Source organism: Lutjanus erythropterus, chromosome 22 (assembly GCF_056507025.1).
Source record: "Lutjanus erythropterus isolate fLutEry1 chromosome 22, fLutEry1.hap2, whole genome shotgun sequence".
Lineage (NCBI taxonomy): Eukaryota > Metazoa > Chordata > Actinopteri > Lutjaniformes > Lutjanidae > Lutjanus > Lutjanus erythropterus.
The window spans coordinates 13,968,287-13,994,459 of NC_139338.1; the positions used below are offsets into that span (position 1 = coordinate 13,968,287).

Here is a 26,173-nt window from a genome sequence, read left to right on the forward strand (position 1 = left end):
ATTTTAACCTAAATGGATGGGACGAGATGATTTCTTGGTGTACTCATCAGTTCATATATCACACGACCGACGTAACAAGACCTAAACAACATAACTGATGTTCAAAAATGTAAATTTGTTTGTAAGAATTATCTTGTTAAACAAAATGTCTAAGTATCATAAACTTTTGTTCACTGCAGAGTTTATTTTATGAACTAATTCAATGGGAAAATCCGATTGGCTTTTTGGGAGGGAACCACAGTGATGCTAACTTCCAGGTTAGCCTACAAAAATGCGTCATCCCTGCAGCACTCAATTGTATTACAGTTAAAAAAAAAAACCCTGAGCAGGCTTTTGGAGTTTGCCTGTCCATACAACAACTGACATGACAATGTTGAGTAATTATTGCCTGTAAGTAGGGATTAGGGTTGTGGATGTTGACAGTAAATTGGCTCTTAGAGCGTGTGCTTAATACACCTTTGTGTGGATCAGACATACTCGTGCTAAAAATGAAAGCATTTGTACATAAACCCCCCTCCCTCCTTTTTCACATGTATTTACGGTTCACTAATAAATACAGGCTTATTTTTCTCACTCACTTATCTCTTATTGTGAAAGGATGCACAAGCGAGCGAACGGGATAAATATAAAAAGACAAATCCAGAAGAAGCAAAGATGCTTGTCTGGCTTTTTTCCCTCCGTTTGTCCTCGCCCCCCACCCCAAATTGTTTTCCCTTCAAAGTCTTGACAGCGTTAGGGATTAGTGCCATAGCTGCTAACAATCATTAGTGTGTTTTCACCATTGTGTCGAGCACTGTTTTCTCCGCCGCCACCCCCCAGTCTCACCTCCTGCGTGCGTCTCCTGCTTTCCGTGCCGAGCGTAGAAATGAAAAACAATCGTCACGACCTCCAGCGACCCCTCCTGACGCACAGTCAGTTAAATGGTTTGTAAGACGTTTAATTACCAAATGGTATAATCGTTATTCATCTCATCATTAGATGTATGATATTAAGTGAATTGCCTCCCCTGGGTCCCTGTGTTTCACAGATCAATAGATTTAGATGGAGCTTGAAGGGGGTGGTGGGAGGCAGTTAAAAACGCTTCTGAGGCCCCTGATATGAACACATGCATTGTTTGTGTGATGCACTCATTTATTTATGCAATTAGCTTTTATATATTGTTGGTTTAATTATGCTAATTTCCATGCCTGCACCCAGGAATGGCAGTATGTCACTTTTTTTTAATGGATTTACAGCTCCTGGGTTTATTTTGATGGTGAAAGGACATGAAACAATGGACAAGGTTATGGCACCACAGACTTCCCCGTCGGCGGAGTGCTTGCGTTTGCACTTTGGGACACTTTGTTGGTATCAAGCATTGTTTGAAGGCATTGTGGAGATTGCTAATGCAGCGTGTACACCTCCGAGGCCCAGTAGCCTGCAGCTTGATATCGCCTGTATTCCCAATGTGAATATGGCTGAGTGGTGATCGGGGACTTGCTGCACCACAAGCTGCTATTCACTGCAGCCGGCACTACCAGCCCGAGTTAATTGTCCATTATCTACTATTATCTAAGCTCTACCCCTCTCTCCGTCTCTCTTTTATTCTCCCTCACTCACAATTCTAGCCGTCACCACCAGTTTCACTCACTCAATATGCTGTACCCACTGCCTTTTTTCCCCTTTCTACCCACTCTAGCAACCTCATACCAGTGTTGTAGCCAAGTCCTGGCAACTGAAGTTCAAATAGTAATAATGATTCCCTTTGTTCCTGAGGTACCTCAAACAGGATTCTGAACATGAAGTCAGCAAAGCATCATGTTCATTTCTTGTCTTATCGTCTCGCTGCTTGAGTGGGAGGTGCTCTTGTGCCTAATATTCCCATCCAGATTTGAAGGGCATTTATTTTGGAAAAAAAAGATGCAGATTTACATAATACATTTTAATTACACTTTGCTAAAGGTATGGTTTTTATGAGTTCTCTTTTAGAGAAGTATAGCTTTTCATTTCAGAGAATTTGCACATTTTTTCTTGACTCAAAATGGTTAATTGATTGGTCCATAAAATGTCAGAAAATGGTGAAAACTATTAATCAAACAACATTAATCCACAACTCAAATACATTAAGCTTACTATCATCGAGGAGTAAAGAAACCAGAAAATATTCACACCTGAGGAGCTGAACTGAATTTGGATATTTCTTTCTTTAAAAATGACTCAAAATGATTATTCGATTAGTTGTTTGATCCATAAATTTTCAGAAAAATGTGACAAATGTACATCGGTTACTCCCAGAGCTTAAGTTGATGTCCTCAAATGTCTTGTTAACACAAATGTATTAAGTTAACTGTCATAGATGACCAAATAAACTAGAAATTATTCACATTTGAGAAGCTGAAATCAGTTTTTACTTTCTTAAAAAGTGAATCAAGACAATAAATCAATTATCAAAATAGTTGCCAATTAATTTAGTAGTTGACAACTAATTGATTCATCAGCTAATCATTGCAGCTCTAATCCCTTTGACAAGAAAAGTTGACCACAGAGGACTCTCTTCTTCTGCTGCCTTTAGTCTGATAAGGTGATAGATCTATCTGCTGAGGTGTTTGAGGAATCCTCAGAAATTTCACTTGATGGCACTGTTTTCCTTTTTGCTCCAGCTGAAGCAACAGGGCATGTTTTATGTATGCTGGGCACAATGTGAAAAAGCCTGGCTGTGCCACAGATATGTGTGTCTTCCTTTCCTTTCTCTGTCCCTGGGCACCGAGAAACAGGCAAGAACACTGACAAACAATAAAATCATGCACTATACGATTTTTTAAAAAATCATTACACTTCAGATGAAATAGTTGAAAACCAAGTACACATGGCACAGTTACTGTACTGTGGTTCATTAATTTTTTGTGTGTTTTGGAATATTTCCGCTCTTTTGTTTTATCCCTCTTTTCCCTCAAAAAAAAGTTGGAGGGTTTTATTCTTGCCTGCTTGGAAAATGTAATGTATATTTTAATGTAAATTTTAACTAAAAAAAAAAAGCAAACTGTAATTCTGTTACTACTCAGCCGTTTAAATTAATTAAATTGCATTCCTCGTGTGCTGCCAGGCGTTGCTTTAATAATTGCATCAACAAGATGATACATACTATAAGGCCTGGAGTGTTTCTGCAGTTCATTTTAATCCACACCTTCCTCTCATCCACCACTTGATATAGTTGGATCTTCACCTGCAATTAGTCTCTAGATAATAGACCCACACACACACACGCACACATGCACACACGCGCGCACACACACAGACACACTCAAAGTCATTCATGCATTAGAAGAAGAAGGCTTTATTTTTTGGTAGTGTTATATAGGACTGCAACTAACAATTTTGATTATCTATTAATCTGCTGATCTTTCTCATAATTAATTCTTAATCATGATGAATTGTCAACTATTTTGATAATTGATTAATCATTTTTTTCTTTGCTATGACAGTAAACTGAATATCTTTGGGTTGTGGACATCATCTTGGGCTTTGGGAAACACTGATAGACCTATTTCAATATTTTCTGATTATAGATTAAAAAACTAATAGATTAATCAAGAATGTAATCGACAGATTAATCGATGATGAACGTCAAGAAATTCGAAACAGGCTCATCAGTTTCCCAGAGTCCAAAGTGACATATTCTAATGTCTTCTTTTGAGTCGAAACACACAAAACTCTTCATCTACTATAAATATCAAAGAAAAGCAGCAAATCCTCACATTTTAAGAAGCTGGGATTGGCGAATGGTTGATATTTTTTACATGAACAATGAAATGTATAATCAAAATAGTTAACTAATTTTATTTTGATCAACTGATTGATCAATCAGATAATCATTGCAGCTCTAGTGTTATAGTTTAGAGTTAAGAAATAAATAAAAAAGCATAAAATGCAGTTGAAATGTACAAACGGTTGCCCTTTGTCCATTAGTTTCCTCTGCTGTCTAACAGGGAGGGGAGGGGGTTAAACTGAGTTTAAATAGGGGTTGGATGGATGAATCGGGGGTGTGTAGGGTGGTGGGGATCAAGATCATATTAAGTGCTCACAAAGCAAATGGTTCAGCATTAGGAAGCGTTGGTCTGGTGGCCCTGCCTGTAAAGACGCAATATATCACAGTGAAAAATAACTACAGCTTGTGTTTCAGCATCGCGCGCATCATAAATAAAGGTGTGCCACGTATAATTGAGGCTCGTGCACGGGGAGCTCGGCTGGAGATGAGAAATGGAAATCTGTGTACTGGTAAATAGATAATCACACAAAAGTAATTGAGGTTTTCAAACCCCAATCTAGTCTGCCAGCATGAGCTCGTTTGCATGTTAATCACGTCAGTGATTTCCCTTCATCACAGGGAAGTCCGCGCACACTTCCATAACCAGCTTTTAATTGCATTTAAAATGTCACAGAGGTGGAACACATGTAATTTAGCCAGAACTGTGTCCAAATTAATGGGTACTACTGAGACGCTCCATTGGACAGGGTTGGAAATGAGAGAGGCCGTCCATTGTTTGGGTCTTTATTAGAGATGCCTCAGTCTTCCCAGTCTCTTCCATGATAACATCTCTACAGCACCTTTTTGAAGTGTGTATCAAGACTTCAAAATGAAATCTGACAAGCATTTTGTGAACGACTTAACACTACAATGGATGCCAACTTCTTGCAAAATAAGCCAAATGGATGGACATTAAAAAAGGTGGAAAAGGAAACATCAAAGGGAGCGACCACAAAGCCAAAGTGTTGGGGTTTTTAAATGGAGAAAGAAAGGGAGGAATAGTTTATTTTTCTTTCATCACCAGGTGTTCTTTGGCGTATAAATTACCAAGATGATGTTTCCATAACACAGCTTAGGGCACTCTAGAGAGGGGAAACCTGCAAAACAGACCTATTTAATTTTTCATAGAGGTGGACCATCAGGAGCAATAAGCCAATATTCTTCTTCCCCCCTTTTCCAGATGCCTTCTACACCACTGTATCTTACCAAAACCGAAGCCCCAAAAAAGAAAAAGTTCTGCCGAGACCTACATGAAAGGAAGGAACTGTTGAAATGTTAATTTTACCATCTGCTGTCGAGGCCTGCTACCTTTTTTTTTTTTTTTTTTTTTTTGAGTGTGTGTGTGTGTGTGTGCATTTTCTTTTTTCCCTGCCTTCTTTAATTCCCAGTAGTTCTGTTCTGTTTCATGAATGTGCTGCTATTTTGGCTGTTTGAAGTCATGGGGTCTCTACGAGCATGGCTTTGACTGGCTGGAAAATACAATGCCACATGGCGGATGGTGGAGACTGTCCATTAGTTTCCTGTTTAAAGCCCCGTCCCTCCTGGTAACCCTGCTTCTTATACCAGTCCCAGGGCTCCAGTTACACTCCCATGCCCACCTCCAGTACAAAGTCTGTCAGTCTCTCCTGCTGACTCGGGCTTGCTCTCGCTGCCTCTCCTTCCTGAGTGTGCACATCTTTGGGGACCAGAGATGGGAAGTAACAAAGTATTTTCTAACTCTACTTAAGTAGAGTTTTCACTTATCTCTAATGTGAGTATTTATTTTTCTACGTGGAAAATAACACATAGAAAAGGCAATTCCATGCTGTATCCTTCAGTGATTATCTCGCCCACTGATATTAGACAAAAAAGACATAAAGAGGTAACAAGACATAACAAGATGTAAAAGACATATGACATAAGAAATTGTAACAATAACAACAAAAATACAATACAAGACTAAAGTGACTTAACAAGATGAAAAAGATGTAACAAGACAAAAAAGACGCAACAAGATACAGAAGATGTAACAAAATGTAAAAGGCATAATAAGACAAAGATAATGTAAGAAGACAAAAAGACGTAACGAGCTGACATAGAGAGATGGCAGGACAAAAGATGTAACAGGACGTAAAAGACATAACTAGACCAAACAAAAAATTATGACAGAAAAATGCAAAAAGACAAAAAACAGACAGAGAGGGGGACTCATCCACGAAGAAAAGGTGAGGTTCAGTTAGCTTTGCACAGAAGCAGCTGGTAAAAATGCCCTGCAGACTTTTACTTTAATACTTTGAGTGAAGAAGTTGAATCAGTACTTCTACTTTACTAGAGTTTTTTTTTTTTTTAAATCTATATCTTTTATCTTCACTTTTTGTATCTGTACTTCTACTTGGGTAAAGACTGTGTGTAGGTTTTGCGACCTCTTTTGCAGACCTATTTAGTCTGTTTATCTTAATGCTGAGGATTTTCATCATTCGTTTACAAGACCCCCAGCACCTTTATCGAATCAAAGTTTTTTTTTTCACCCTCTCAGCACACATTATTGCTAGTTTCCCTGTAAGCTCAATAAACCCCCAGCAAATCCAAGACAGAAATGAAATTCTTGACAACTGTGTTTCTCTATCTTTTTTTTTTCTTCATCCTGTCTTCTCATCACAAAAGTTGACACTTTTAAAAGCAAAAAGTATATTGCCAAGTTTGCTGTGAAGATTTTGCCAAATGGATAGATTCCATTGTGAGATTTGATAGTTGGCAATTAGGGTGAGACATCCTGTGTGCAGAGTTGCTTAGCATTTTCCTTGGCCGGGACCAGATTGTTTAGTCTGCTCTCATTGTGAGCTGTTTCTGAGCTGCAGTTGACGGTTGTTTGCAGAGCGCTGGGGGAAAATGTGAGAGGGGCCAGTGCCTTTCTCTATTTATTTATTTTCCCCGTCCTTGGAGCTGGAATCTGATTTGTGTTCATGTTTCTCTATTCTCTCTGAGCGGTTTTTAAGTGTGGCTGCTGAAATCTAGACTCTGTATGACCTCACTGCGCGGCCTGTGTTTCATTAATGACCAGCCCTGTGGTTTGGGGAGAGGAATATTTTTCATATGACACCGCCTTGCATTAGCGCGGAGCGGCAGCTGCACAACCACAAAACCATCCAATTTTGTGGCTTTGAAAGGTGTGAAAAGTTCAGCTCCCTATAGCAAGCATTGCATTTATAATTACGCTCAGTGTATGCACGAGTGCGCGTATATGTGTCAAGGAGCGGAACTACTGAAGACTTGTAAAAGAAACAAAAAAAAGTCACCTGTTAATGAAACATTTGTCTTTCATTCTCCTTGGCAACTTGTTAAGTAAACAGTGCAGATGTATTTCAGAGTGAGACGTTTACACACTTACAGATTTGACATGCTTTGCCTTTAGAGAAGCCACCTAAAATAACAAGCAGGAATTCAAAGTGGAGTAGGTAGCATTTTGACAGCTTGATTCATTTGCAATAAATATTTCATTTGGTTTTATACTGTTTGGACCCTTAGAGTCCGTAATACAAGCAAGTCTCTTTATGTCCCTTTCTCTTTTTTTTTCAAGTGCCACATCTGGCATAAGAGGTATTTCTCCGCAGATTGATTGATTTCCCAGGCTTTGTTGGAAGCGACTCACGCAAAGCCACACAGCAATTGACTACGAAGCATGCAACAATTCACAGACACACGTAGCAAGTCTGTGCACCTCCCCCTCCCCCCGAAAAACCCAGACACTAGACTACTGTAACTCTGTTTTGTACCTTGCAGGATATTGAATATCCAAAAGGAAACCTCAGATTTGTCCCGTCCCAAAAACAAAGAGCCCTTGTGCTGCCGCCCTCCTCTTTTCTTTCCTTCTCGTTTTAAAAGCCATACTGGTACTGTCATCATAACACAACAAACTTCTTTATAAGATAGCACATGTTTATTTCCAGATCATTCCTAGCCATTCATCTCCTCTACTCCTGGCAGCATTAAGTGTTGTGTTGTCAGCTCGAAGGCAGGAGGAGAGATTGAGGTTAGTCACCAAGGCTCAGGGAGAGTGAACAAAGGAGAAGATTACCTAATAGTCCTGCTATGTATTTGAAGTGGAGCCTGCTGTTTGTTTGGGGAGGTTCGGGCCTGGATGTACAGGGAAGATGTCTCACAGGCAGCTGATGGGTACTTTTAAGCTGTCAGAAACATCCCCTTTGCCATTCGTCTTCTTGAATAGATGGCAACAGGCTTCGACAGGGGCAAAAGGCAATACAGAGAGAAAGTTAATGATGTTTCCCAAGTTCGCAGAGCGTTGAAAATGTTGCCACTGAATATAATTGGGTGGCTTTTGCGTAAATTAAAAGTCATCCGTGATGATAGCTTGACAAGCATTTTAAACCTGTGATGCACGTTCCCTTCACTGATGCACGTTCCGTGCACTATTTTTGGGGCCTAGCATTATGAGATCTCTAATGAGGCTGTTCTCAACTTGTGTATGTTTGTAAACAACGCTCTCGCAGGTTGTCGCTAAGAATGAAGTTCTTTATTGTGCTCACGCCAGAAATTAAATTCATAGTCACGGCACAAACATCATCAACCTGGTGTAAACTGGTTAATTACATTCCAAGACCGCATTAAACAAACTGAAACAGGCACACTCGTGTTAATTTGTTGTATCCTTTCCTTTGATTAACCTTTCTCAAGAGGACACTGGAAAACATAGTGTTGAGAAAGCACATAGGTTTCTTTGTAGAAGGTTAACATACGCTGTGGACATCTGACAAGATGAAACAGTTTTATCAGCAATACATTTCCTCCGAAGCCTCTGGAAAAAATACATATATGATATTAAAGTTTAATGTCTTTTTAAGTCAACAAAAATCCACAAAATCCTGTTTAAAATAAACAATCATATGAACCTAGTTCAAGAAACGGCACATTTAGACAATTTCCCACTTCAGCCACCTAAAAATCAAAAAGAAAAAAAAATTAGTAACACTTAAAGTGTGCGCTACATTTAGAATATTTTCACTGCTTTAACTTTGCCATCAGACAGCCTTTTCTGATAGGAAACTGAAGCCACCACTTATCTATGCTCTGTTTAAAACCATCAGACTCCATAGACAGGATCAGTGATTTTAACTACCACTGCCTCGATTACTGTATTTGTTTGTGTTGTTTTGTGACCTCAGTGATTTAACCTGTTAGTCTGGATCCAAACTAGTGTTACTTGCTGCGGATCAAGTTAGCAACAGACCAGCAACTCTCATGTTCTGGGAGGTAAAATGTCTGTCTTGGTGGCTTTGTAGAGGGCATAGACGGCGGCTTCAGTTCCCCATCGGAAAAGGCTGTCTGAAGGCAAAGTAAAGTAGTAAAAATATTCAAAATATAGCGTACACTTAAACTGATATTGAATTTCTGTGAGGTAAAATTGCTGTTTTTGTCAAAAGAAGTGTGGAGCGATATAACAGCTTCAGTTTCCCATTGTTTATTTGTCTCAGACTGGATTATTTTATGATTGGTTCATGGAATTAATTGTGTAATCTTCAAAATACAGTCTGAGCATAACTATGCCTAATTCAAGCCCAATATCAGGAAAGTAAACCAAAACATAAATTATAATATTTCAAATTCAGATAAAAACTCATTTCTAATCATTTTAAGATGCTTTCAATTATGCATATAAGACCCTAAATTACATAGTTTGATGGCTGTTTTGGATTTTTAAATTTCCTCAAGCCATTTTTGGTCAGTTTAATCCAAACCACTCTATTGGTAACTTTTTTTTTTCCCCACTGAAATTTATGTTTTTTAATTCCTGTAAATTGCAGTCTTCCTTTCTCCTGTGATTTTTGAACAAACAGTTACAACTCTTGATTCTCTGAAACCCCTGCCAGCCGTTTCTGTTTTGATAAATTGTACATCTAGTCCTATTTTCAAAGTCATCAGCGATTGCTTTTTTGCCACTCAGAGTACTGAACATGGACAGCTTTTAAAGGTAGTGAGTAGGTCTGATAAGTGGCTCAATCCTTGTACTAAAGCATTTTTACTGAAGGTTTAATAGCTACTGTATAATGAATTATAATGTATTCTCTCCAATTGCAAATGTCCTCTAATACAGCCCTTCTGCCGTAGCAAAAAAGTCCATCTGAATATTATTGTGACCAGCTTTTTAAGAATACAAATCAATTGCATGATTTTAAGTAGTTAGAGTCATACTTTTGTTGTAAATTTCCCCCAATGCCAAATGGAACGGCGCTTGTATAACTGGAATAGCTAACCAATTTCAAGTAGTGACATCATGGTCAGTTCCGAGTCAACTGTATGTTTTATTATAAAATACAACTGTTCAGCCGAACATTTCAGCCTAGTTTGAACTCATTGAAAAGCAATAGGCTTATGAGTCATCTTGCTGTTCCAATTTAATGGAACATACCTTTCAATGACAGCGTGTACCGGCACATCATCAAAGTGAAACTTCCAAAGTTCCGCTTAACTTGTTGCCGAAATAGTTTCTCGTTTTCAAGAAAATTGCAGTGCGCCAAGTCTCAAGAAGTGTATCAGGGAATCTTCCCTGAAGGAAAAATTGCCACTTGCATACTTGTCTTTGACCAAAGTGAAGCCCTCACCCACTCCAGGGGAACATGTGCTGTTTAGGAAGATATAAAGGAGTAATTTTATTACTCGGTACATCTCCCCTCAGAAGCCATTTCATTTCTCCTTTTCAGCCTCCACAGAAGCCTTTATTTGATCTCATATTCCAGAGTATGACTGCCTCAAACCGGTCGGACTCCGTTTATTTTCATTTGGAAAACACATTTAGTGTTGGAGGGGTGGCAGAGGATGGAAGTGGAGAGTAGAGGGGTTCTGATGTGGAAGGGACTGAGGCAAGTTTCTCTATCACATGTTAATGTCCTCCTGCAGGGATTTTTTTTTTTTTCACTATGCCTGATTGTCGGGAGCCAAACTTATATTTCGCGCGCTCAACTCGATCGCTGTGACTTCTTTCGGTGTAATCAAGGAAAATCTTTCAAAATATGTTCAATTTTCTCCCGCTCGCAAATACTTCCCTGCAAATAAGTGTTAAGTTTGCATCCATGCAGTGAAATCGATACAGCTGGATACCCTTTACTCAGCGCTTTGAAACTGCAGATCATTGGAAAAGTGTGCCATTTATTAGGCAGCCCACTTAGGCAGCCCAGATGTAGCTGGTCACTTGAGAGGGAGACGTCCTCATAAACTCTGAGCCTTTAGAGTGGGCACAACACCCGACTGTAGAGTCGAAATTAACCACCCCACCCACACCCGTCCTTAAACTGCACATCTTGGGCTATTTACTGAACGCTGTACCAGTGCAGCTGTCTGGAGGAGCTTGAACCCTGCAAGAGGTCACACATTTCTGCTGCTCTTTGTAATTTATCTTTAGCTACTTTACATGGACTATTCTTCAGTCCGATTGAACTATACTATACTAACTGTACTACTAATTTTGCTTAGAAATTCCAACTTTAGGGATGCAACTATACCCCTTTTTTCAGATCAAGTGAAAGTACTTACATTTGGGTACTTCCTCATACCGCATATCGATATGAGTACTTAATAATGTTATTACAGTTCTTGCAGTGACTCTGAAAAACATGTTTTATTTTCATCAGATGTTCCACACTTTCTAAATGTAATAAATTGCTGTTGCTGTTTTCCACTGCTAGCATTAGCAGACTCCTTGAACTCTGCATCATGTTGATTCTTTAGTTGTTGTATCAGATTTTCTCTGTTGAAGGAGATACTTTTTGTGGAGTGGTATTGGGTGTGGTGTATTGGAGTAGCTTTGTGAGTATGAGTATCAGACAGAAACCCAATAATGGTATCAGTGCATCCCTGTCCAACTTAACGGTTTACCGAGACGATGCCAAAAATCATTAATCGGAATATAACTTTTTGACATCTGTAGACTGGTTCTGCCCACTGTGATGCATCAAATCTGCCAGAAATATAACAGAAGAAGAAAACGAAGTGGTTTCTCATATTAGGGTCCATGCAAAAGCAGCTCTGTCTGTCTCTCTGTCTATGCAGCATCTATGTCCTCTCTAGCCTGTGTCTGATGATAGCACAATGAAAACACCTATGGGAAAAGTGTTGTTTCTGTGCTCCGGAAGTCCCGCTCACCTAAATAGTTCCTTCTCTGCCTTGCCTGTCTCTCTGTTTTTTTTTTTTTTTCTTCGTTCTTTTTTTTTTTTCTGGTGGAGGGGATATCGTAGCCTCCACTGGGCTAAGTTCCACACAATGAATTACCTCCAGATGTAATTCCTATCCCCCGCCCTTCGCCCTCAAATTAGTGGCTAGTAAAAATTAGGTTTGAATTAGCCGCGGTGTGGAGAATAGAGGAGTTTGAAATTTCCATATAATGAGTTTATTATTCTTTGCTGGAATGCCGTTTTCCTGAATTAATTTGATCAGAGGGGTTTTTAGGTGTTATTGGTGTCTAGTTGAATGGTGCTTTAGTCATGAATGGATGGCCACTGTGTCAGCAGTAAGTCAGAAGGCCGAGGTAATCAAGAACAGAGCGCTCCGGAGAAGATCCCCAAACTTTCTCCACTATCTCATTCATGGTCAGTGTTTAATGCTTTTGTCATCCCGCATGGAAGTATTTTTCATTGCTACTTGCAAATGTATCGACGGGATTCCTCGGATCTAAGACAGCGGTTGTTGCATAGCATATACAGGTGTTGTGCTCTTTTGACTGCCAGTAGAGCGTGTCCTTTTGCCATTCAGCTGTGTAGCCATGGTTCTGGGAATGACAATCTCTTTGGCAGAGTTGGAGCTGCGGGATCTTCAGACACTACAGATCATTGTCATAAACGGGTCTCAGATTCATCCCTAACAGGAAATCTGAATGCATGAAACGACTGCTATATCTCACATTTTGTTTTAGCCGATCCTTCATCTTTATGGTCAGGAACATTAAAACACAACAACTCAGTAGCATGTACTTTTCACTGAGAGGGAATGTAATTCAAACTGCAGCCTTTACTATATGATAATATCTACTACTGTGAAAAAAGGGAAGTTGTCTGCCATGCTCGGCTCTTTCATCTAATTCCAATCTGCTGTATAACAGGTAAACTGCTGTGAGCCGCACTTGCTTGTTTAAATTTACCCGGCTCAGCCGAGCCTTTGATTTCAGCAACTCGTTTAATTCAAATACGCTTTTGAAGAAAAGCTTTTTTTTTTTTAGGAAGGGTGGGGGCATTGGGCATTGGAGGCAGCTGTGGTGGTGGGAAAATAAGAGGAGGCACAGGAGGGCCAATTTAACCTGGAGTGTCTGTCGCTAGTCTTCGTTTCAAGAGGCCCGGTCAGCTTGAACTGTCTGACTTCTGTCATTTCGATCTCTTTTTATTTTTCTGCTGTAATGTATACTTTAATTCCCGCCCGCCCGCTGTCTGTGTGCAGCGGCGGCGTCGGCAGCAGAAGCAGCTGGAGGGGAGGTGCAGGTATCATTAAGCCTTGGAGAGGCACCAGCGGAACGCTGCTGAGTGCTATACGTGGCTCCTTGTGGCGCGTGTTGATATTTCTGGGCCCAGTGAATGTACAGCCCAGTTTATTTTCAATAGGAACCCAAAGCCCGGGTCCCCTCCCCCTTCCCCCCCTAAGGCTGCTTACTCGGGCTGTTGATATTGAGTCAAGCAAACACTCTCTCAGGGATGTCCTGTTGGGCACTCAGCCAAAGTCGCAAATGGAAGTCACATGTGGAGACTCCCAAAGGAAGGCAATGAGGCCTCAATTCACACCATCGCCACTACTTTCTTTTCTCTTGTATAAGTTTGATTAAAAGTAGTCTTTACACACTCACACAAATATAAATGCAACACTTTTGTTTTTGTTCCTTTTCATGAGCTGAAGTTAAAAAATGCACACAAAAGGTTTATTTCTTTTAAATTTTTATCACAGATTTGTTTAAATCTGTGTTAGTGAGCATTTCTCCTTTGCAAAGATAATCCATCTACCTGATAGGTGTGGCATCATTATTGCACAGGTGTGTCTTGGACTGGTCACAATTAAAAGCCACTCTAAAACTAATGTTTTATTTTGAAAAAAGACATTTATTAGGGACTAAACTATAGTTATTTCACATAGGGCTACAGATACCCTACTTTTTTCCCCAAGAGGGCACAGTCATCACTCGCCCTACCCTGCCTCTGATAGGCCAGGCCGGATAAATGTCTTCTGAAGATAAAACTGCACATTTTGGAGTGGGCTTGTATTGTGACCAGTCCAAGGAACATCTATGCACAAAACTGAAGAACAAAATTTGAGAAAAATAAATCTTTTGTGTGCATACAAGAAGTCTTGAAAAATGGGATAAAAAACAATTGATGTTTTTATTGCATGCATACGTGTATAACAGGAATTTGTAGATCAAATGACCAAGCCTCAACATTTTTCATATTCACTGATTTAGAAATTGTATATTTCCTAAAATTAATACCATTCTGCAAACAACAAACAAAACAAAATGACCACATTTATTATTGTGATTGCAGTAATCAGGCCCCTCTCTGCCTTCATTCACTGCTCTCAGTGAAATACATATGCAAATATATTTGGACACTGTCATTATCAGCCACTTAATAGGCATTTCATTAGGGATTTTCTGAATGCACGGTGCAAGGCAAGTTGCCATGGATACCCCTGGTGCTTAAGTACAGTATATTAAAATGGTGCTGCCTTCCAACCACTTATATAATCACCGGTCCGTAATGGTCTCTGCTCTCTGGCCATAAGCAAGATATCGTGTGATCAGCATTGCCCAGGACTAAAAAAAAAGAACCCTACCCCCTCATTACGCCTTATTTGGCCTTTTTCCTAATTTATTTATTTATTTGTAGGCAGGACTAAGTGGCTCATGAATTGTGCTTGTGGAACATTTGTGTGACAACTAATGAATGGCGCTGATGTGCGGTCTCTGTTTCACATGTGTGCTCAAACATCGGTTATCACTGTGTGGGAGTAGTTAGGGGGCAGTCGAACATATTTTAGCAGACGGTGAAATCACTTCATTTTGTCTGACTGGCTCTTAAATGTGAGAATGTTTGAGGAGGGAGGAGGGAAGTCAAATGGATAACCTCCCAACACAAAGTGAACATCATTGATGCTCTTGGCGCTTGGGCGTCAATAAATACACTAAATACTCGCAGGCAGAGAAAAGACACAAGTCTGCTTCTCCCTGTATCATTTTCTTTGTCTTTTTGTTCCACTTGTGTATAGTTCCTAACAGATCCTGAATTTTTGGGGCTGATACTGATATTAGGAAGTGAAGGAAATATTGATATATTGGACAATATTCTTTATGGAGAGTATAATATCCAATTTTTGTGCAATGATGCAATTTGGTTATGAAACACCTGTGACAAAGATATGTAATGGATGCGGGATATTGTTGAGTTTAACGATAGGGCCGCAACAAACAAATTTTTTTCATTATCAGTTAATCTGTCAATCATTTCCTCGAATATTCAATTAGTTGTTGGGTTGATTAAATGTCAGAAAATGTTGTTGTTTTGTACACAACCCAAAGATATTGAGTTTGATGTCCTAACGACTAAAGATACCAGAAACTAGAATCTGAAAATTTTGATATTTTTTGTTTTAAAAAAATGAGTCAAAACAATTAATAAATTATCAAAATATTTGATGATTACTTTAACAATTGACAGCTAATCGATTAATGGACTTACTCAATAATATCAGGGCAATGAAATTGCAGTTTTAGATATAAATAAGTATAAATAAAAAACATAAACAGAACAAAATATATATATTAAACTTGAACTAAGAAAAAGGATCAAATGTACATACAACGCTGCTTATAAAGCCAAAAAAAAACTGCACTATTTAAAACATGTCTTTTATATATATCTTAAAAATGTTTTCATATTGGCGGATGTCGAACAACATATATGCTGATATTGACATGGACAGATACCAATATCAATAGCAGATATCAGGCTTGTAATATCAGTCTACTGATATATATATTGCTTGAGTTCTGTATTTAAATGGCAATCCATGCATTTATTTAAACGGCTACATTTCTATTAGTAAACAAACTATAATCAGTTTCACGATAAATCAGGATAAAATTAGTTTTACTGTTTCAAATTTTGAGTATTGCTTCCTTAACATGTCAAAGACAGGATGCCCTTTAAAACAGTTGAGAAGTTTTCAATATAAAACTTTCAGTATGTGTGTGTATTGTCATTTTCAGTTTTCACAATGACAATACCAGGATAATAATAACAATGATAATTCACTATAATCGTGATATGAAATTTCTATTTCTAATCCTTAGTGTGCATGTTTTAGGCTGATGGTTGTTTAAGGGTTAACAGAGTGATTCACATAGCTGAAGGCTGCCACTGACAAACCTCATGGTAGTACGTGTACTTTGTGGTGGCTTGGCACTGAAGTGATGGTGGCAGAAATGACGAGGGAAATCGCCATGATGGGCGCTTGACTTTGTCTAATGCCCCAGAGGCGATGCACTTGATGGTGGCTTTAATTGAAAATTAATAGTTAGTGTGTGTGTGTGTGTGTGTGTGTGTGTGTGTGTGTGTAAACTGTGAAAATTATAACAGTGCATCCGTCGCCACCGCCGTCGTCACTGCGTTTCACTGCATCACAGATCCACTGCTTCCCTCGCCGCTGCTCCTCCTGCCAGAGTTGGTAACCAGCTGCTGCCACCATCACCCCTCCCCACTGTACCCACTACACATGTCTATCCCCCCCCTCCTCTTCCCTCTCTTTCTCCCTTCACTGTTCTGCTGCCACCACCACATCAAGACGCTGGTGGGCCCATTCGTCTCCGTTGACCTTGGCAGCAGAAAGCACAGGAAGAAGAGACGTAGGGAATAAATACCTGAAGGGAGGAGGAGGCGCGCAATTGTCACAGATGTGTAGAAATAGGCATAGCGTTCCCCCTAGTGAAGCGAATGTTTCTAAGGCCAGGGGCCTCTTGTTTGTCTTTTCCAGTGAGGCACTCTGAGTAGTTTATTAAAGGGGCTGAAGGAGCTTTCTAGCCTGAAGCCCTGAGCGCTGAAAGAGAAATGGGAGAAATTACTGGCATAATGTGGATGCTTAGAGCAATTAACAGCAGTTGTTTAATGTTAGCCCCCTTTGCCTCTCTCTGTCGCTGTCTTTTTTCTCTCCCTTGCTTGCTTTTGCACTCTTGTCACCCCCCCTCCCTCTTTTCTCTCTCTTTCTCTCGCTTGCTTCAGCTCCCATGTTTCTCCCACTCTGCCATGATTGTTTAGTGTTTACCCTCCGTGCCTCAGAGCTCAGACAGTTGACACTAATGAAAATGCTGCATCTTTTGCTCTGTGTTGGTCTCTAAATAATGATATCATACGGCTGAAATATGCTCCAGCGGAGCCTGGGAGATAATGTGCTATTCAGAGCCTGTTAAATCACGCTAGCGCGCCGCTCAGAGCTGCAAGTTCAAGTGGTCTTTACCCCACGTTAGGGGCTACATCTTTTCCTAAATAAATCTGTCATAGTTGCCCCGGGTGCCTCTCTTTAAAACATAAAAAGTTCTTGCACTCTCCATAACCTCATGCTGTGGCTGCCTGTATTGTATGCCTGCATGTGTAGAAGTATGAATTTGATTTTGGAGTTGCATCTGCCAGATTCAGATGTGTGTTTGTATTGGATTTTGTGTATACGGCACAAACTTATGTAGGCAGATGTAATAAAAGAAAAAAAAGTCCCCTCTTGTATTAAATCTCTCAGGTCCATGTGGCAGAGCGAGCTGGTGGCAGATGGACCGGCTTTCTGCATCTGCTGTATGCAGACTGGGGGCTTTGTACTCCTCTCTCCTGGGGAAGACCGAGCCTTTCTTCTTGCCAGTAGATTCCTGTCTGTTGGAGCGACTAAGAAAAACATCTGTGGCATGCAAGGGAGAGAGACAGAGGAAAGGAGAGGGAGAGAGAGTGAGAGAGAGGAGGGAATGAAAAAAAATTGACAAAAGGATTGGCAAACACCATTAGTCCCTAAATGTTCCAGCTCATTGCCTGTTGTGTGTTGTTTACAGTGGAAGGAAACATGTTGATACATCACATTCAGCACATCTTTGAGCCCGGCCCGGCTTCATTCAGCTCTGTTTCGGCTTCTTGAGCAGGCAGCGGGGACCGGCGGTTTTTGCGGGTCCCAGTCGGAGATGCTGAACTAATTCATTAGGAGAGACTTGCTCAAAATGTAAGACATCTGTGCAGACACGTTTGCCTTTTTATCAAGTGGTAAACCAAGCTTTTAGAAGCTGTGGCTGAGGGGAAGAGCTGTGAAATGTTTGTCAGCTGGTGTGTTTTTTAATTAAAACCCTCACCACAGACTCCTCACTGTGCTCAGTTTTTATTTTGGGCAGGTGTATTGTTTAGTGCTTAAAATGGTAGCAAAGAGTATGTAAAAGAAAAGTCTCAAAAGCATCTTCTTAGTAGAAAAAGTGAGGGTGCATTCGGCATGTGGAGGTCTCCCCACTTCTGAACCTTTGTGGTCGCCCTGCCCGCTCAGATTCCTCTACAAAACGCCTCTTCTGAACCCCCCCTCGCTTATACACACACGCACACACACACACACACACACACAGAGCTACACTCCCCACCACCACCACCTCCACCACCACCATTCCTTTGCCAATTCTCGCCACCCTCCGCCCCCTCCTCCTCTCCCCGCTCCCCACGACCAGCCCCCCTACCCCTACCCGATCAAGCCACTGGTTTTTGTGTACTATTGGTCCTCAGGCGTCAAAACAATCCAGCGGGGCTGCCTGACTTGTTTTAATTAGGCAGCACTGAAACGGCAACTGTCTCTCAGACGTGACCAGGCAGAGGTGCTACTCTCCCCGCGCACTACTGTAAATACCGCTGTAAATACTTCTCCAGTGATGTCTTTGACAGTAAGCGTCAGCTAGTTTCTCTTTACTTTTTTCCCCCTCATTTTTCCCCACTTTTTGATGCTCTCTCTGTGGCATTTTCCCCCCTCTCTTCATTTTTGAAACACACTAATGCTTCCAGGCTTCTGAGAATACTTCTTCAAATGCTTCTTACCGAGGAGAGTGGATTTCTCACTCATTGTTTAAAAGGTAGGTCATTTTATCCGTCACTCTCTCCCCTCTCAGTCATGGACTATTTATGACTTTGTTTGGATGTGTACTTGTGGTATAGCAGCGGTGCTTTGTGATAGCATGTTACTTGGTAATGCATGGATGTGATGTGGCTAATTGTTTTTAAGAGCCCTATACGCTCTCCGCCAGAGCACGGTGCGGAGGCTACCGACTGCCGCTCAGCCCTTCACTAATCCCATTCAGACTCTTTACATCTGCACACACACACACACTTTGACATGCACACAATCAGAGCTGAAAAGAAGAGCGCTGAACTGCGATAGAATAAAGCCCCGACACACATACCTTTGCGGCGAATGCACCTCTCGTAGCGGCGTACTCCAGCCCCTGCTCCCGTCTCCCGTTTTTTCCCCCTCTCATCTAGAGCAGCATAGAGAGAGCCAGTCCGGCAGGTTGTGTGTGCAAAGAGAGTGTGTGTATGTGTGTGTGTGTGTGTGTGCGCTCTTGTACAAGAGAGGGAGAGAGAGAGAAACAGAGGAGCAGATGTGCGATCAGAGCGAGAGCAGCGCGAGCATGCAGCCGAGATGCAAGGGGAGAGCCGGCGGAGCATCCTGCGAGGAGCCACAGCACTCCCCGTGTGAAGATCCCCTTCACACACTCACACACACACACACACTCGCACTCTCTCTCATTCACACAGGACCCACCCACACACACACACACACACACACACACACACACACAGAATACCTGCTCTCACACATTTGCACCCAAATGCACAGAAAAACAATTTTTTCTTCATATTTGCTTGCAAAAAAGTAACTCAGCTTTGAAAGGCCTTCCTTAAATTAAAAAACAGAGATCAAACTAGTAATTGCCTTGTCTCTCATTTCCAATAAAACGAGGAAAGAAATGATAAGTAGTGTTGTCCAGTAATTGTGATATATTTCATCAGCGCCAGGCATAAGAAATTATGGTCTAATTATTTCCAGTGTGCAGAGAGAAAGAAGCCACCGTGTCTCTGTCATAAATTTCCATTTTGTGCACTACATGTCCCCCCCTCTTCCATTCTCACACACACATGCACTCATACACACACTCCCTCCGCTGTCCCACTCTTTTCCCTCCTCTCCCCCAACTCAAGCCTCTCCTATCGGGCCCCGCATGTCCGACCCGCACAGGGGGCCCCGGTCGGTAATTGCCCCGGTGACAACTGGAAATGATAGAATAATTGTCAGGAGAAGCGTCTGGGCTTTCTTTTTTTTTAATGGGGCGAGGGGTGATTTAAGTATGCATGAATGGCACGGTGGCGGCGGCGGTGGTGGTGAGGTGGCGAGAGAGGGGGAGAGGAGAGGGAATAGTGGAGTGTGTGGGGGGGGGGGGGTGTTGGGGGGGAGTGGGGCGGGGGCTGGGTGGTGGTGGTGGTGGGGGGAGCTGGCTTGTTTATGATGCCATCCCCCATAAACACGGCTGAAGTGATGACACAGATAGTGTTGCCTCTCCACGGGGTGACACCAGTCGACTTGCGGCCGTCGCTGCTAGACACCCTCGGCGGTGGTAGAGGCAAGCACTCTGTTCCCTGGTCAAGCTCTCTGGCACTCCTCACCTTCAGGTAAAAAAAAAAAAAAAAAAAAAACAACAAAAAAAGTCAGGCAGACTCTCTCTCCATCCATCCGTCCATCTATCCATCCATCATCCAACCATCCACCCATCAATCCTGTGTCATCCGTAGGCTCTTGGCTGTGTTTAATGGTTGTGTTTTATTGCTGGGCTGTGTCTTCCTCGCCTTCCCCCGCTGGTTCGTCCCACTGTGTAACCGTGCAGCCCTGGTCTACAGGCTCTGTTAATCTGCTGCTTAATTAGTGCTGATGAATGGCTCAGTGTGTGTGCCCGTACGAGCGTGTGCATGCGTACGAGTGAGCGTGTGCGCGCATGTGTGGCTTTGTGCGAGTGTGTGTGCGTGCGACTGTGAACTTACTGTGGTATTTCTGCTCTTGCACTAGTTGGTCTGCGTGTTGTGGTTGTTTTTTTAAATGTTGCTACCTGCTTGCTAAGCTAATCATTGATTATTAAAATCAAGAGGACGCCATGGTTAAACAGAATAAAAAGCCACTCTATAACCTTTCATAAGCTAATAACAATCAAATATTAATTACTTGCATATATGTGTTTTGAGAGGGCAAAGCTTTTAGTTGAAGTTTGACTTATTTGTTTTTGGTGTGTGGGGAAAAAAATCCCAAACTCTTTTGGAGCAGATGTTTAGTTTGAAGTGGAGAGAGGTCACAAGACTGATAATCGGTGAAGCACTAATTATCTTTATCAAAGGCGAGTGGGATAATTTGTTTACTTAAATATTGATGAGGGTGAGCAAGGCATGGTATTGGGCTATTGTGGGCATATTATTAACATTTCATAGGGCTTTGTGCAGGAATGCGAAAGGGACTCCTCTTCATAATTTAATACCCTAATGCATAATGAGCTATGTGATTAGTTCACATGGAGAATTGGCCAAACTCCATTTTGAAGGCAGATAATTTACATTGTTCTCCAGAGTCTGGCATATAATAGGTTCTTTAGCGCAATAAAATTAAATGCTACACATTTTTATATTTCAGCTTACAAATCCCCCTGGCAATATCCAGTTTTGAGTCTTCTTTTTGCGTTTTTTTTTTCCACGTCTGTCTAATTTTGTTAGTAAAAAAAAAAAAAAGAAGGGTAAATGAATTTTAAAATTGTTTAACTAAAACACATGTTTACCTACATGTTTTATTTAGGATGCACACTGGCCAATTAACACTGTTCATTAGCTGAGCCGCGTTATTTGTTTTGAAAGTTTAACCAATCACTTTGTTATGCTAATTGTGATGTAATTTAATTTGAGTTCCCGTAATGATGATGCCGCTATTATCCACATAAATGATGCAGTTAAGCAGCACGGCCTCATTTGCATGTGCTTGAAGGGAAGAGAGGGCTGAAAGGAGCCGGCTCCCGTATCACTCTGCTTTAATTTTCCACCTCTGTTCACTCCTGCCCTATGGGTCTTCCTGGCCTGTCGCTGGCTATTGATGATCAGCACTTTTATCTGAATTTTTTTTTAATGACAAAGAGGCCTTTATTTGTCTGCTAACAGATTCCTAGAGTAGAGAAATTAAATAATGGAAATATGAGACTATTAAAAAATGCAAATTATTATGTCTTGGTCGATGTATCAAACATTAAGCGAACAATTGATTTGTGTGCCCCCGCCACACACACCTACACACAGATTCACGCCCCTTACGTCTCATTTTCGGATGGTTGTGGAGGGGGGAGAGTGGCTTCTCGAATTTAATATTTCCATATCAAAGTGGTGCTTAATTTTTAATCTGTTGATTCTATCATCATCTTTGCTTCGGACATTATTCAGATGTGGATTGAGTAGTCGGGTGTGTTTTTCAGGCTGTCTACCAGTCTCTGTATATTTTTGTAAAATCAATTTCTTAATCCTAAGAGGAGCAGGAGTGATCCTCCTTTCTTCTGTGCAGTTTTAAAGTCCCCAACCGGGCATGGAGAAAGTGTGACTAAGCCGGTGTTAAAGACTGCCCATTATCTATTTTGTCGTGGGTTCGACTTTGGTAATTTTCCTGTGGAAAGATTATTTTTTCTTCTGACCAGTCGCCCCCCCACCACCACCCCTCCTACTGTTATGCTCCTAATTGGTTACATAAATCTTGTCTGGTATGAATGAGGAATGTTGCAGTGTTGTCAACTGCAATCTTCACCCTTATTTACCAATTCATTAAGATCTATCGATGCAGGACTGCTGAGGGGGAATGACAACATAAATCAGAGCTGGAGACATAATGGCCCTAATCAACCAGAAATAACTGGAAACGTCACAATGAGCTATGTCTCTGTTGCTGCGCCGGCCGCGGCTGGCTCCTCGTGCCTGTCCGCTGGTTGTGGAGAGGACCGGAGAGTCAGGGCCATCCAGCTGTCATCAGCTCCTCTGATATTTCTCCGGACCAGCATTAAGAATTTGTCCATTTTCTCCTTTTTTGTGTGTTCCCAACTCTTGCTCCGTGTGCTCAGTCCTGATCACCTTAGCTCAGGTAGAGAATAAAATGTCTTTTTCCATGCGTGAGGGTCTATAAATACAGTAAGGTCGGAAGTACCCTGCGTTCACCACCTCCTCTACTCTTGGTAAAGATGATTGGACGAGACAATGAGGCCTCCCCTCTTTATAGGTCAATTAGCCCTGATTAGGTGGGCCGAGTTAATTAATGGAATTGGCAAATATGCAAATGAGAGCCGACTGATCAGCTTTCGTCACCGTCTCGCTCACCCACGAGCACAGCGGCGGGGCTGTCTCCTGCCTCAGCAGAATGAGGTGCCTGATGGGTAACGTGTAAATGATATGGGACGAGCCTAAATGCAGGAGAAAACTAGTTTCTCTCCTCCTCTTTTCCTCTTTCTGTGAGGGGCGTGCTGCACTACAGAAAGATATTTAAGAGTGCATTTGTTGCTGTACTAGTGGAAATCGGATAAAGTGTAAATTAAATTTTGTATTTAAAATATCTTTCCTTTTTTTATTTGAATTTAATGTTTTGATGTTGGCTTATTATACCCGTTTTCTTTATTAGTAATTGAGTATCTCATGTACAATAACTTTTGCTGGTTTTATTCATATAAAATGAATTGGTATTAACATAGTATCATGCACACTATTCATGAGTGCCTCTTGCATTTGATTCTAAGCAGACATTGTGCAGACCGCACAATTGAACATGCACTTTACACTCTTTCCTCTGGCTTTCTTTGTCATTTTTTCCCCCTTTTTGTACCGCACAAACACTGCTTCTGACACACGTTCACACTCCATTTATAGGGACACTCACACACTGTGGCAAATAGTCTGTCTTTTATCTTATTCTGTCTCATCTCCTTATTGTAAATAGAAGAGAATTAAGTTCTGAACATTCTTGACTGAATGTCTCCTATCACAGAACTACGATTTATTGTCGGCTCAAATGAAGAATTGAAATATGACTGAGGGTTTTCTCAATGTAGGGGCTCATTGGACAGGAGATAACCACATTTGATTCTGTTGCTTTGAATAATGTTAATCCCGGGGAAAAAAAAAAAAGCAAAGTCCATTATTCATATTCATCTCTTTTCATTTGGCCCCACTCCTGATTTTGTAAATATGATTTCTTCAGCCCCTTTTTTTTTCTCTCTCCAAAGCAATCTTTATTCACCGGTGAAACACTTTTGAAATTCCTCTATCTGAGAGCAGAAACCATTACCATACACAGGTTTATAAGAAGTAGTCATTAATGCTCTTTTATGGTGGCCCTTTAGTGCCAAAAAGGAAGCTTTTAATTCTAAGGCACGGCAGTCTGGCTTTGCCTTACCTTAATCCGGGGGACTGGGTTTTGTCGAACGTGGCTTTCCAAGTGGTCGTTTTTCCATCTCCATCTCCGACTCTAAAACTCACTCTCTTGAAGCTGAAGGCTGTAATAAACTGCTTGTGGTGTCCCTGTGCTGTGACAACTCACAACCAGGAAAAATTACAGTACACACCCTAGCACAAACAAACATATGATCATACTCAGAGGGTTAAATTTATGGTATGACTTGCATAAATCTATGCAAGACAACTGATTAGGCCATTTTAAACTTTTTAGATTAAATTCATCATTTAAAAACGCAGTGGTTTTTAGTCAGCACATATGTGGCATTTTGATTTATTAAGCAATCTGAAGTATTGAAAATGTGAGCCCCCTGCCCAGTTACTTCTTTATTTTGTATGCATGGTAACTTATGGCAATGATGAATTAATTTCACTCAAGCACAGAATGTGTGATTATTTTAAATGGTAACCATATCTCGACTTGATCACGGAGCTGTGAGGAGTCAGCAGACTGTGAAATGTAATTTCTATTATTTTTTTCCCCTTTCTATTATTTTGATCTCACAAACCAAAAGAATTCCAAACCAGCCACCTGAAATGTGAACTGATAATGAACGGACGTCTGGGATCACAGATTTACTGGTCACTTTTTTTTTTTTCTTCTTTTTCTTTTCTCGTCCTAATGAAAACATTTTTTTTTTTTTGCAACTCATGCATATAAAATGAGAGAATGGATCAGTGTTCTAGATAGGGACACAGTGGAGAACATCCTCACGAAAACCAGTGTCAAGCCTGGTGTGTTAACAACGTAACGCACGCGTGTGTGAGTGTGTGAAATTCCCCAGTGTTCCCCAGACACTGTTGGAGCACCACAGACAGCTGTGTATTCCCACTAGATGGATGGCCAGTGTCATAGTGTGTGTTTACTGCACATGATAGAGCGGGAGACAGGCCAGGTAATGAGGCTACATTAAGGGCTTTTAGAGCTCGCAAACAAAGATGGAGGGCTGCTTCTTTCCCCTTTAATGATAGGTGTGTGTATGTGTGAAAGATAGAGCGTGTGTGTGTGTGTGTGTGTGTGTGTGTGTGTGTGCGTGTGTGTGTGAGGCAATGAAAGGCTCAATTCTCCTTACATCTTTGTTGTGTCACTTCTCGGAAAGAAAAGAGGAGAAATTCTCCCAATCTCGGGGCCAAATGCGTCGTCAGGACCCTTTCTCAGATTTTGCACCTGATGGAAGAGACGGATTTGCGCAGTCGAGAGTAAATATTTGCTCATGCTGAAGAGGAATAGCAAGCAAGGGTATGGTTGCACAAAGAATGAGACAAAAGCCGGAGTTGGACTGAAGCTTTTGCAAATAAAGTGTCTATCTTTGCTCAATCAGGAAATGCCTCTCCCTCCATCGAGCCTCTACCTTAATAGAAATGTTGGCGCCGTCACCGATCGCGGGCGACAGCAAATTTAGAGAGCGCAGAGTTATCTCCGTCTCCCACTATCTTACCACCACCCCACAACCTAAACACTTAGTATCACTATCATCTTCCTTCCCAAAGCTATACATCTACAGATTTACCAGCGTATTACCAGGGCAATAACAGCCTTCCTCTCTGTTTCCGATCAGGATAATAAGTGGTCTGGGTTCTCCCTCATTGGAAGATTATGGCTTGAGGAAATGGCATCAAATAGCGGGTGTGTTGAAATGCAGGACACCGGCAATTTATGGGATGTCAAACACACGTGCGGGCAAGCCGGCAGCCCTCACTCATGCGGCATTAAAGCTGCCAGATGAGAGCGAAGGCCCCCTAGTTGATATTGTGGCTGGGGGTGGCGCGTCTCCTTCCGACCCAGTTGGTTCAGGACGGGCTCGAGCCGGGGGTCAGGGCTGGTACCCCTCGGGGAGGGAGGGCACGGGGCACG

At 41.4% G+C, this 26,173-nt stretch overlaps 1 protein-coding gene across 5 annotated transcripts in view; it reads left to right on the forward strand.

Moving 5' to 3' along the window:
- foxp2 (forkhead box P2) overlaps window positions 1–26,173 on the forward strand; it is a 128,743-nt gene that overhangs the window by 11,466 nt on the left and 91,104 nt on the right. Inside the window, exon 1 of one of the 5 annotated variants that reach the window (XM_084710514.1) lies at window positions 18,577–18,884. The exons of 2 other annotated variants lie outside the window; for them this stretch is intronic. The gene's annotated coding sequence lies outside the window, so the exon portion shown is untranslated. Of the gene's footprint in view, window positions 1–18,576; window positions 18,885–20,283; window positions 20,479–26,173 lie in introns of those variants that run through there. 2 more of the 5 variants (XM_084710517.1, XM_084710515.1) reach the window with 2 other exon arrangements.